The 12,940-nt window shown below is 56.1% G+C and overlaps 1 long non-coding RNA gene across 1 annotated transcript in view; it reads left to right on the forward strand.

Moving 5' to 3' along the window:
• The first annotated feature begins 2,128 nt into the window (after positions 1-2,128).
• The window catches only part of LOC139440968 (uncharacterized), a 61,113-nt gene continuing 50,301 nt past the window's right edge, over positions 2,129-12,940 (forward strand). The window contains exon 1 of the long non-coding RNA XR_011651301.1: positions 2,129-2,213. This is a non-coding gene — a long non-coding RNA (uncharacterized lncRNA). The remainder of the gene's footprint in view (positions 2,214-12,940) is intronic.

A 12,940-nucleotide genomic window follows, 5' to 3' on the forward strand; every position in this document is an offset into this window, starting at 1 on the left:
GTTAAGAACTTGGAGGATTCAAGCAGAGACAGGTGACAGTAGCCTGGAGTGTCAGGCTGCGGGTGGATGGTAGACAGGTTGAGCATATCATGTATTGTCCAAACTGGGACACGTTTGTGCATGAGAGGAGTTCTATTACTCACTATGCCAGAGCAGCAGGTATGTACTAGACTGTGCCAGACAAACAGACCTTAAAATGCAGGCAATGGGATTTGAACTCCACCTCATCAAGAGTGGGAGCCAGTGCAGTTCTGGGCGCAGAACCCTGACACCTAATAAAAGTGGTGTTTTGAGGAGAGTAAGGAAGCAGCAGGCTCGGATAGATTGGCAGGGAGAGGCTGGGGGCCGGAAGGCAGAGGAATCTGGGGAGGCCTGAGCTGGGAAAATGAGGAGGCAGATAGAGTGTGAGAAGTCTACACAGTTCCCTCTGCTTGTTCTCTAACTGTGAGAACCCCAGGAAGCCTTCTGGGAGGGGCGTGAGGGGATGGCTTCTGCAGGTGTCCCAGGGCCCCTGCCCCAGCCGCCCTGGGAGTTTCTCCCACTTGGGGGGGGCCCCATCCTCCGCCCTCCTCCAGCTTCCAGACCCATGGGAGGTGCTGCTCTACATGTCTTTTCTCTCACTTTGCCTCCTGCCTCGAAGAGCTTGTCAGGTGGGATATATACCGGCCCACCCAGCCTAAGGCCCAAAATTGCATGTGTTTGGCTTTGAACGTGAGAATTTGGGCCAGCCTCTGTGCTTGGGCACTCTTCTTCCCAGAAGCTAGGTGAGCAGGCGGCACCAGGTCTTTGCCTTCCATGACCCCTGGTCCCCAAAGCACAAAGTGCTGGCCCAAGAAACGGAGCGGGGGAAGGAAGATGCAGACCTCCTCCTCCCCCAGCACTGGCTCTGCTTCCTAGTAGCATGCAGAGGGGTGCCCTGATGCCAAACACGTGGTCTGCAGCTGGGGCGGGACAGTGGGGAGAGGAAAAGAAGCTGGAGAGCAGAAGGACCAGCTCCCAGCACCCCTGGCCCCCTTCCAGTCTGGGAAAAACATTTTTTAAATCATCTCCAATAATCTCAGAACATCAATACACAAGTGCATGCCAACTGCCCATCCTTTGTGTTCACAGTGGCCAAGGAGGGCTCTGACTACGGGGACTGTCCCAACCCAGCTCCTGCCATGCCCCCGAGGTGACGAGATGTCTCCCTTGCCAGGCAGTGGGGGACAGAGTGCAGTCATCGCTGGCCTGGAAAGAAAACCCCCCTCCTCGGAGCTGAGGGGTGATCAAGCTGCACCTGGAGCCCAGGAAGTAGTGCTGGAGGGTCAGCTGTGGCTACCTGGCCCCGGGGGTGGGGGCTGAGGGGGGCCGGTTCCTCCCCGAAAGAGAGGGATTCCCGAGGACAGCTCGGGGTAAGATCTTCAGAGCTGGAGGCCGGAGTTCTGTCCAGAAGTAAGTGCATGCTGTCAATGTCCTCACCCAGACAATGGGTGTACAGCAGCCTGGGAGGTCAAAACAGCTTCTTCTTCTTTTTGATGCAAGATGCTGTCAGTGATGTTTTTTATCTAGGCAACTGATAAGAACTGAGTTGCTTGTTCAGGGAAGCGTTCCTTCAGTGGCTCCTCTAGGTCACGCACAGGTTAGACTAGTGCACCTTGATTTATCCGGGAAAGGAGGGAGCAGGTTCTGGGGGCCTGACAAAGGCAGGCTCCCCTGAGTGCCTGTGTGGAGGCGCAGGGAGCTCATCTGCTTGGGGCTGAGGAACATCAGGAAAGAAAGGGATGAGGACAAGGCCCTTCACGTTGAAGGTGGAATTCCTGTGATGAAGTTTGGGATGAAGTGACCCAGTCCGGACAGCCCCCAGCCCCCAAGGGGGTGGCACCAGGAAGAAGGGGGTCAGTGCTGATGACCTGGCTTAACCTCAGGGCCCCGATGTGCCCGCCCCACAGCGGGACTGAGGACAGAAGCCTCCCTGGAGTCAGCTGCCTCTGCTATGGTCACACTCAGCTGGAGAATGTGGCTGAACTTGGAAGTGTGAGATGTAAGAGCGGTAACCTTGGAGCCTGACTCTGGCAAGGGGCAGGTCCCGAGAGGCACGATCCCAGCAGGCTTTGCAAGACCGTCTCCATAGAGATAGCACAGTGCTGGGCCAGAGCAGTGGGTGTCGGGGCCTCGGAGAGTTCCAGCTTCTCTCCGGCTGCCATTTGCAATCAGAATCACTGCCCGGGATCCAGGTGCTCCCCTGTTCTGTGGGGGGCGGGGTATGTAGAGGTGGATGTGGGGTGAGGCCTCCTGTTCATGTGAGCACAATAAATGGGGGGCACTGGATTTGTGTCCCAAACTGGAAAGTGTGTTTGCTTAGGAAAAAGTCCAGAAAGTTAGCTCTACAATGAAAAATCACCAGTCATTGCCTCTGGTTGATAAGGTATCAGGTGATACAATTTTTTCTTTTCATTTATCTGTATTTTTCATTTTTGTACAGTGATAATAAGGAATTATTTTTTTTAAAACCTGTTATTTAGAGGTCCCAAGAAAAGGCTTTATCATGCCTGCATTTATCTGTTCCAGAAGGTGGAGAATATATTATGTTTATGTTTTAGAAAGACTTTCCTTAATCCCAAATGGTTAAAGTAGAAAAGTTAGGTGCCTACTGGCGTGTGTTCAGCTGTCTGGAAAAAAGCCACCGAGCAGAATCAGCCCAGCAGAGCTCGGCGTGCAGTGACGGGAGAGGCTGAGCCTCGAGAGGACTAGCGGGAGGAGCTGGGAAGAGCAGCCCCAGGCGGGGCCTGGCCTGGAGCCTGGGGCAGAGGGGCCCAGGGCCCCAATGCACAGGAGTTACAAGGGACAACACGCCAGTCAGGTCATGTAAGGAAGGCCTTTCCAGCACTTCCATGAATGGGATGTCTTAGGAGATGCTGTAATGAAATGACCTCAAACTTCAATCGAGGAGGATGTTTGGTCTGCTGGTTATGAAGTCATCTTGTCCATGACAGGAGAGTCCCTGAGGATGAGCAGTAAGGAGAGAAAGATGGTACAGCTCATCCAGCCAAGAGGCTCCAAAGAGAGAAGACAGGGCACATGTGAGGCCACCAGGCACAGCCAGTTTGGGAGGGTGGGCTCCAGTTGGTGCAGAATGAGGCCTCAGTGGAGGTCCAGCTGGTGTATGCATGGGGAGGGGCGGGCAGGGCCCAGCTGAGAAGCAGAGGAGCCTCGGGGAAGGAGGAGTGGGACACTCAAGCACTAGACCGTGTTATGCATCTGTGCAAATCACAGAAAGGTGCCCCAGCCGGGTGGATGCCACCTTGCGCTAGGGCACATGGGTAAGTGAAATGCGAGCTGGGTTTTCACCCCACACTGGCTCCTTCAGCCAGCTGCGCTTGTTCCCCGTAAACAGCCTGTGCGTTTGTGCATGGAGGCCCTGGGTGGCCGTGGTACAGTTATGGGTGGTTGTTTGTCCACAGATGACCCAGGTAGCACTGGGAGGGACAGTAGCAGGATGTGGTGCCCCGGTGAGGAGACCAGCACAGTGCATAACATGGTACAGGGCCCATTGGAATGGGCCAAGGTCCCGGGAAGAGTCCTAAGGTCAATGGTGAGCTGGAGTCTGAGGCAGGGAAACTAAGGCAGAATCTTCTTTGTAATACAGAGGCAACAATGCGGGCAAATGGGACAGGGCACATCTCTGGCCATGAGACTCATTCCAGACCCCTCTGGGATGTTCTGCCTACAGAAGTCCTGACTGGTTTGGTGGGAGGGGATCACAGCAAGGGCAAGCAAAGGGGGCTTGTGGGAGTCCCAGTGAGCTCCACTGGGGGGCCGGAAGGGGCAGGGCCTGACCAGGTAGCAGACCTACTAATTACTTTGGCTATTCTTTATTTTTGAGCATGAATTCGAATCCTCTGGGGGGCTTGCTGGGCCCCACCTCTGGGTGTCTGATTCAGCAGGTCTGGGGTGGGGATAGCAGATTGGCATTTTGAATCTCTACCAAATTCCCAGGTGGTGCTGACACTGGTGGACCAGCAGCCACACTTTGTAAACCACTGCCCCGTGAGCTGTTCCTACACCTGAAGCACAGGCATTCTCCTGGGCCTGGCCAACACTTGGCTGCTCCTCTTTGTCAGCTCTGGGTCCTTGGAGGGCCCCTTCACCCAACCACCCCTCCAGGCCTCTGTGATTCTGTGGTACAATTTCCTCTTCCTGGTAGGATTTACACCCTTCCTGCTATTCACCACTGTCTCCAAAACAAATGATCTCCCTGGGGAAGACCTGGCCACATCTCCTTTGGGCAGTAGGAAGGGGCTTGGCGATCTTTTGGCCTCCAGCTGCTCCTGGAGCGTCAGTGGCCAAGAGCAGCCACAGACCCAGGGAGTTGGGGTCCTGGTTTCCAGGCCCCACAGGGCAGGGGTAATGGGTCGGAACTCAGTTACTGGCAGGGCAACGATGGTTCCCCACATCCTGATGGAGCCTGAAATCAGCCCCTTTCTGTCAAAGAACCAAGTTCTAAATATGCCACAGCCTGTGAACTGAAGCCATCTCCCGGCCCTCTCAGGGCCTCAGTTTCCCCAACTGTGAAGTGAGGTCACCCCAAATGCTCCCCAGAATCCTTCCAGGTCTAGAGCTCTTGACTCTGAGGAGGAAGATGGATCAAAGGAAAGAGGAGACTCAGGGTTTGCTGGAAATGGGCAGGGCAAGGCTGATGTCAGCTGTGGTGAGCTGGGCCCGGGAGGGCAGCTGAGTCACTGGGCATGACGAGGGCGGATGGGAGCCAGGGGAGGCTGTGATGGGGAGACATGTGGTCAAACCACTGGTGAGAAGGCTGGGGCTGGCAGTGGGACCCGGCTTTGGGGCCAGTGAGGCTGCCCCATGATGCCAGTTAGCCTCTGGCTGAGGGGGCAGGGCCAGCGGGCTGCCCTTGACTCTGGCTGGATGGTCAAGGCCCTCAGTTCTGGAGGACTGCAGCGGTTTGTTGCGGGTGGCCTTGCTGCAGGGATGGCTGCTGGGGTACTGACCCGGTGCCAGTGCTGTGTGACCAGCCTATGGGAGGCCTCTGTGTGCATGGGGAAAGGCCCTGGGGTAAGTCCCCGCTGGCAAGGATCCTGCCCAACCCCTTCAGCTCTGGGCTCCAGTCCTGGGGCCACATCACACCGGTGTGTTCTGGCTTCTCTGCTGACTGTCACTGCCTCGTAGACGGGGACAAGGGCACCCTGCCTCCCACCATGGTAGCCCCTCTGCACAGCTTAGCGTAGCATGGTCAGGGGACACAGCGGGGACCCACAGGGAGGCACCTCTCCAGCCTAGCCCACAGACTGTCTGAAAGAGGGGCAGAGGCTGAGGGGCTGACTGGCCCTGCTTGCCCCCACCCCACCCTTTCTCTGCCCTCCGGGGCTTGCGCTGAGACGCTTGGTGCTTCGAGTGCTGGTTGCCATGCTGAGACAGGTGGGCCATGCCCAGGTGAAAGGCCTGTAGCCTCTTGGGCCCACCCAGGCTCCAGCAGCTTCAACACCGAGCAGCCCTGTGCCCAAGGCCTGTGCCTCCCTCCCAGAGGGCACCCGGCTCATGGCTGACCAACCTTGTTTATCGTTCCCACTCTCCCGCACACTAGCTCCGTGCTATTGATGTCCCCTGCCCTCTTTTTTCTAGTGTTGCTTTCTTCACATGTAAGGTAGGAGCACTTATTCTTGAGTGGCCAGGTTGCCTGTGCAGGGCAGGTGCTCCATCAACAGTTCTGCTGTCATCCCAGGAACCCTAACAGCAGGGGAGCAAGGGCTCCTGCTTCCCTGGATTCCTGGGGGCTGGGCCGAGCTGGGCCCACAGCCCTGGGGAGAGGTTTGGTGGGCTTCAGGGGCCCTTGGAGAAGGAGAGGGGTGTATTAGGAGGGAACCAGAGGTGGGGGTGGGGGTGTTTCTAGCCCAGTTTGGGCCATGGTTGGGGGAGGCAGTGCCCCCTTAGCAGGGGCTTCTGGTCAGGTGAGAGCTGGCTTGGGAGGTTATCTGAGGGCACAGGAAATATCTGGAATCTATGGGAATGGGAACTCAGGTCAGAGGTCACCTCAAATTAAAATTTAAAAAGCCCTCTGTGTGAAGGAAATCAAAGGAGGTGAGGACATTTGCTCTTCCGGAGTCTCCTGAGCCCAGATGTTAGCGGTTAAAATTCTTGTGCGGCCAGACAATGGGCACCGGGAGCAGCTCTGGGGGCTGGCGGGGCGGGAGCTCACACGATGCAGCGGGAATCCTGGGGCCCCTCCAGACGGTGACCCCAGGGTTCACCGAGAGAAGCCGGGTGCTGTGGTGGACGGGGTGCACTGGGTGCCAGGCCCCGCTGGCCCCTCACTCTGGGCGGGCTGCTCCCTGGAATGAAACAGGATCCAGGACCCTGCTGGCCCGAGGCAGAGCAGCTCGTTAGCTGCAGGCCTGGGTCCTGCAGATTCATGGTCATCTGGGGGAAGGTCTTTGATCTGAGCCCAGGGTGAGAGGCGGGGGATTCTTGGGCCTTAATTGGCATCAGCCGGCTGATGCTGACCAGGACCCCATCCTGACCAACCGCAGTTCCAGCCTCTGTGACAGATGCAGACTGGGGAGCAGGGGCCTGGGGGGAGGACAGGGAGTGTGTGCCGTGTATTCGTGCTCTTGAATGCGGAGAATTAACAGCCCCAAGGGGTCCTCCTCCCTGCAGCCACTCCCTGGCCTTGACCCATCCCTGACCTTGACCTCTTCCCCTTCCCACTCTGACATCATGGGTCCAAGGGTCACATCCTTCCTCTAGGGGTTGCCATGGGCCTGGCCCTGGGTCAGGCACTGTGAGGATGTAAATCTAGCAGAAAACCAGGATCTGAACCCAACTGCTAGTAACAGATGCAGTGCTAGTCTGTGCTGTGAAGTCTTAGACTTGCTCGGCCCAGGGTGTCCTCTGCATTAGGGCTTTTTATGTTTTGTTCTTTTGTTTTCTGGGTGAAGTAATATACATATATATTACTTAGAGACAGTAGAGGGAGAAGGGGAAGGGAAGAGAGGGACAGAAGGAGACACATTGAGCTGGGGAGGGGCAGAGAGAGGCAAAAAGAGGAAAGATGGAGAAAGCAAGCATGAAAGAGAACAGGAGAGCTCTAGAGAGGCTCTGGTGGCCGGGCTTGCATCTAGCTGTGTCTAAATGTAGCTGAAAAGGCCAGGACATTCTCTTTGGGCTGCAGCTGGATGGAGCTGAGCCTCTCCGAAAGTGCGAGTGAACAGCAGAATGCACAGAGGCATCAATGAAGCGTTGGTACAGTGCACCACGCCCATCCCATCCTGGGCTTTCGTGGGAGGGGACGGCAGGAAGGAGAAAAATGTAGTAGCTAGGACAAAGTTCCTGCTCTCCAGCGTTGGTCTCATGTCCAGGAGCCAACACGCCAAAGTGAAAGTTGCCGCAAGATGCTATCAGGGACAGGGAAGGCAGCAGAGGAGGCGGGGCATAGAGTGGCCAGCCGCAGACGGCAGAGGGTGGCCAGACCCAGAGTGCAAAAGGACTCCCTTGTCCTTGATGGTCTGGTGAAGGCTCAGGAGCAGACTGAGGAGAGGGATGCCTCCGCATCCTAGGCTGGTGACTCCTGTGGGCCAGCACCTTCCCCATGCTGCGTCAGGGGAAACAGAATATCATCTTATTAAAGGATTACTTTTTCTTATTCAGGAAAGATGGACGAGGTTTTTTCAGGTAGAGCAAGGGGGAGTGACGAGATCAGGTGGGGGATCAAGGTGGTATGGTACTTCAGGTGGAAAAGCAGTTTAAAGGCACTGAGACTTGAGCCCCTTTATCTGCAGGGTCTGCTTAAGTCCAGTTGTTCCTTGATGCCCTGGTGTTGCATTTCTTCAAATCCACCCTCATCTTCCCCCATCATTCAATGTCTTATTTCTGTTAAGTACCGACACTTCTTCTTTTCTTTTTTTTTTTTTTAAAGATTTTATTTCTTTTTAGAGAGGGGAAGGGAGGGAGAAAAAGAAGGAGAGAAACATCAACGTGTGGTTGCCTTTCACGTGCCCCCTACTGGGGACCTGGCCTACAATCCAGGCATGTGCCCTGACTGGGAATTGAACCGGCGACACTTTGGTTTGCAGGCTGGCACTCAGTCCACTGAATCACACCAGCCAGGGCAGTACTGGGCACTTGTTAAGTGTTCTCTAATTAGAGTATGACCTAGCAAGATATGGGTTGCATCTCAGATCCTGTTGTAAAACTAGAAGATCTTTTCCTGCCAGGCTCTATTGAGGTATCATCTACATACAGTAAAATGCACCCATTTTAAGCATATAGTTGGATAAGTTCCGCCAAATGAAAACAGCCATAGACTTACTAGCAAATAAGATATTGACTGCTTTTATTGCTCCACAAAACCCCCTCGTGCCCGGTTGCAGCCAACCCACACTCCTGCTTCCCACCTTCGGCACCCACTCAGCTGCCTCCTGCAGCTAGTTTGGCCTTTTCTAGAGTTCGTGCACGCGAACTCACATCGCATGTGGCCTTTCATGTTTGTCTTCTCTCATTTTGCTTCGAAATTTTAGTGTAATGCTCTTGAGGTGCCCACGTCAGTGGGTGTGTTTTAGTGTGTTACTGTCCATTACTGAGCATCGTTCCCTGGTACGGGTGCACCTAGTAGGTCCAGTTGCCCAGCGGATGAATGTTTGTCTTTCCCAGTTTGGGGAGGTGATGAATAAAGCAGCAGGAAGCCAGGGTGTGTGTCTCCCATGGAGGGGCCCTCTTCATTCTCACCCTGACCAAGATGGGTGGCATGCGAGAGGACAGAGCCTGACCCCAGAGCATGCAAGAGACAGCAACAACTCCATGTGACCCCAGGGAAGCGCAGGGCCTGGGGACCTGAGGGTTGGGGTGTCCCAGAGACTTCCCAGGCATCGTTAGTAATAACAGCCTACTGTGTGCACTCACCTCCAGTCCTCACTGAAACCATGCAGGGAGGGGTATAACCCCACCTGACAGCTTGAGGAAGCTCATTCATAAAGGTCAGGTGACTTGAGATTGCAAAGCTAGAGGTAGCCAGTTAGGGTTCAGACTGCCACAGCCTCTACCTCCCCATGCTGTCTTACTGGAGGAGGTGGGTTTACCCTGGGAGTTCAGGAGGTCAAAGGCACCCAGGCCAGGTATGCTGGGGAGGCGGGCAGTGGCCCTCTGAGGTTGGTACGGACCCTTCAGGAGTCCAGAGTAACCAGGTGGTGGGAAGGGTGTCTGTGTCCATCCCTCACCGGGGGAGGTGGGAAGCTCTCCTATCTGCTGGCTGCCCTGGGGTATCTGAGGTGAGCTCTGAATTGGCGGGGGGATGGGGGAGGCTTTGGCTGGAGTGCAGAGCACTGGGAAGCTTACCCTGTGGGTCTCTCCACTCCATTGCCTGGAGGGTTAGGAGCAGGCCACTCCCTGTGGGTCCCACAGCATCTGCCCGAGGTGGCACACCAGGAGAATGGCTTCTGTTCTCTCGAAGTAGCCTGGCAGGCTCCGGGAGGACCTCTTGGATCATTTCCTCCCAAGCTGCTCCATGGAGGTGCCGGGATGGGAATGGGGCTAGAGATTCAGAAATCTGAGCGATGTCTTGGCTCTGCCACTGCCCAACTATGTGATGGTTCCCTTCCTCTTTCTGAGCCTCAGTTTCCCCATCTGTAAAAGAGAGCAGTTTCAGAGACTGGAGGACATCTGATTTTAGATGGAGTAATTGGTAACTCCAAGGGGCAGAGAGCAGAAGCCAAAGGGGATGCAAGGTGCAGTCCCCTCTCGGGACACCCAGAGCCTCTCCTCGGAGAGCCTCTCTGGGGAATGGGCTTTTGGTGGCGCCCCTCTCAGCAAACCCCTTTGCTTTCTTGCTGTAGCTTCCTAGGGCCTTAGTGAAGGTCTGGCCCCTCCAGAGAGCGGGTGGGGAAGGGAGGGGAGCAAAGCGGCAGGAGAGCCGAGCTGTGCCAGAGCAGAAACCAGGTCAGTCTCTCTCAGTCCCTGACTATTATCCCAGTGAAACTGGGAGAGCGCATACCTGGGGCCCTTTGCGCAGCATCAGAGCGCCCAGAGGAGGAAAGAATGAGTTCATTCCCCTGCCCCGCCTCTCTGGAGGGCTGGCTCTGTGTGGCCCTTGCCAAGCCCTCAAGCCTCCACAGCCTGGCCCCAGGCACTATGTCGGTGGAATGCAGGAGTGGGTGTCTTCTCAAGCCCAGCCTGCCCCACCTTGGCCCATGGGCTGCAGTCTATGGGGAGAGGCTGCCTGAAGCGCCTGTCCTGGCCTTGGGTGGGCTGGGGAGGCCTGTGGAAGTGGAAGCAACAGGAGGGCAGAGCTGGGTCCCTTCACTCCCTCCTCCAGGACCAATCTCAGAGCTGGGGACATGTAAGGCACTTCCTTTCATAGGCTGGGTTACAGTTAGAAATGGGCTACTGGTCTCCTTGTTTCTTGGGGTCCCCTTTGGAAGTCCTCAAACCCTTCTGCATCCTAGAAGGTAACCTTCCCTGCCCAGTCCCTCCTCTCCCACCGAGTCACCCTCTCTCTCCGGGCCCTGACTCACTGCTGTTGTTCCAAAGCCCCGTGGACAGCGGTGCCACAAGGACAGACAGACTTCAGGGAAGCAGTGCACAGTGAAGCTTCCTGAAAGCTCTGTGCAGTCTGGCCCAGCAGCGCCCTTCTGTTGTCATCTGGGGCTGCCCCTGTCAGGGGAGGCCACAGGTGCACCTAAAACTCCGGCTGCACTCGCCCCAGCCCCCTCTTGGGGACCAGCTCTGCCCCAACATCTCACAGACCTGTCCTCAGATGCCAAATACTCTGTGGCACACAGGAAACCTTTCTCCCAGCTGTGCCGCAGCCTCCCTCAGCTGCTCCTTCCTGACTGTCCTTAGGTCCTTAGGTGTGGTCCCCTCAGTTGGGACTTGGGAGAGGCTCCTGGGCCTGAGGACACAGGTGGTGGGGTGGGGGCAGCAGGTGAGATGGGAGATATGAGACCCAAGACCATGGTCACAGTTCCTGGGGGTGAGGGGTGGCCAGTTGAATGAAGAAGAGTGGGTAGCGCTGCAGACTCGCAGAGCAGCCAGGGGTTCTCAGAGCCATGGTCGCAGGCTAGGTGAGTGAATCTGGACAGGCCCTGAGGATGGGGAGCAGGAGCCAGGCCCCCTTCACCCTGCTCCAACCCCAGTCGGGTTCCAGAGTCCATGGGAGCCCAGCTCTCTTCAGTCCTGCTTTTTGGGCTGCTGCCTTGGGCTTGAGAATAACTCCCTCCGTGCAGTCACCCCGCTCTGCCCTTCCAACAGTATCTGTCATGTCGGTGGTCTTCCTGCGTCTTGTGCACACATTTCCTGTCCGGAGAATTTTCCACATTGCAAGTCCCTCCCTGTCCAGGGAGAAGCCACAAGTCCCTCCTTCTCTGCTCCTTCCTCTCCCCTGCCTGGATATTGACTCCTCCATGCAGCCCACCCTGATCTTTCCCTACCTCTCTGGCTGATCTTCCTTCAGCTACAGCCTGAGTTTCTCTGGCAGCAGGACCTCAGACTGCTCACTGTGTGCTCTGGGGTCCCCTGGGTAGAGGGCTGGTTCCCCTGAGGCTGGGGACATTTCTGAGGTGAGGGCTACCTCTGCTTCCTTTCTGCCTCCCTCATAGTGACACTGTAGCCTTACCTGAGGCACCCCAGGTGTGGCCCCACAGGGCCTCTCTAATGCCAGAGGAGACAAAGAAGGGAAGAGCTGGAAGACTCCAGAGGGGAGGATCCAAGCTCCAGGGGACGGCTTCCATGCCTGGCTCAGATCTCGCCTAGACAGACATTCCCAATGTCCTGTGGTCGGTGCCAGGATATAAAAAGTACAGGATGAAGCAGGAGCCCCAAGACGGTGTGACTAACCCCCTGGGGGTGTGAGTGCAGAACACAGGGGAAATGTCCTAGACTGAGCTGAGCCTTCAAGAATGAGTAGCTCTTGCCCTGGCTGGTGTGGCTCAGTGGATTGAGTGCTGGCCTATGAACCAAAGGGTCACTGGTTCGATTCCCAGTCAGGACACATGCCTGGGTTGTGGGCCAGGTCTCCGGCTTGGGGTGTGGGAGAGGCAACCACACATTGATGTTTCTCTCCCTCTCTTTCTTCCCACTATTCCCCTCTGTATAAAATAAAAATAAAATCTTGAAAAAACAACAAAGAATGAGTAGCTCTCAGTCAGGTGGAGGAGGGGATGGGAGTGGGTGGTGTTCCAGGCAGGGCCTCTGCTGGCCCCTGTGGTACCTTTGTGCGAATTAGGCAGAGGTGGCCCCTCTGGGCGGAGGCAACCCCATACCTGTGAGCTTGGAGAGCAGAGCATGGCTGGGATCTGAGCCCCAGCGTAGCCTCTTAGTCATTTTTCTGCCTATCACAGTGCCAAGGGGGCTGCCTGTGCCAAAGTTCACAGTGATAACTGCCCCCCAAGATGTCCCTGGAACCTACAGATGTGACTAAATTAAGGCCCTTCAGATGAGCGATGCCCTGGATTACCCAGGTTGGCCCCAAATGCAATCACAAGGTCCTACAAGAGGAGGACTGGGGTGTCAGAGTCAGAGCAGGAAGACGTGACTGTGGGAGCAAAGGTCAGCCAGAGTGGCTGGAAGATGCTCTGCTGCTGGCTTTGAAGGAAGAGGGAGGGGGCACACGCACTAAGGACTCAGGCAGCATTCAAAGCTGGAGAAAGTAAGGGGGTGAATCGCATCCCAGGGCCTCCAGAGGGAACGCAGCCCTGCTGGCATTTTGAGTGGAGCCCCTCAGCACCCACTTTTGGACTCTGGACTGTGGACCTGGTGGTGATGGGTCTGTGTGGTTTGAGCCACTCCATCTGGGGTAGTTTGTTACAACGGCCACAGGAGCAAATATGTGAGCCCTGGTGCTTTCTGGGAGTGGCTGTGGGGCGTTGTGCCTGGAGCCCAGAGTGAGGTGGGAAGGGGGACAGATGAGGCTGGACAGGTAGGGCGAGGCTACAAAGGGTCTCCTAAGTCATAGGAG

The sequence above is a fragment of the Desmodus rotundus genome, chromosome 5 (genome assembly GCF_022682495.2).
Source record: "Desmodus rotundus isolate HL8 chromosome 5, HLdesRot8A.1, whole genome shotgun sequence".
Classification (NCBI taxonomy): Eukaryota; Metazoa; Chordata; class Mammalia; order Chiroptera; family Phyllostomidae; genus Desmodus; species Desmodus rotundus.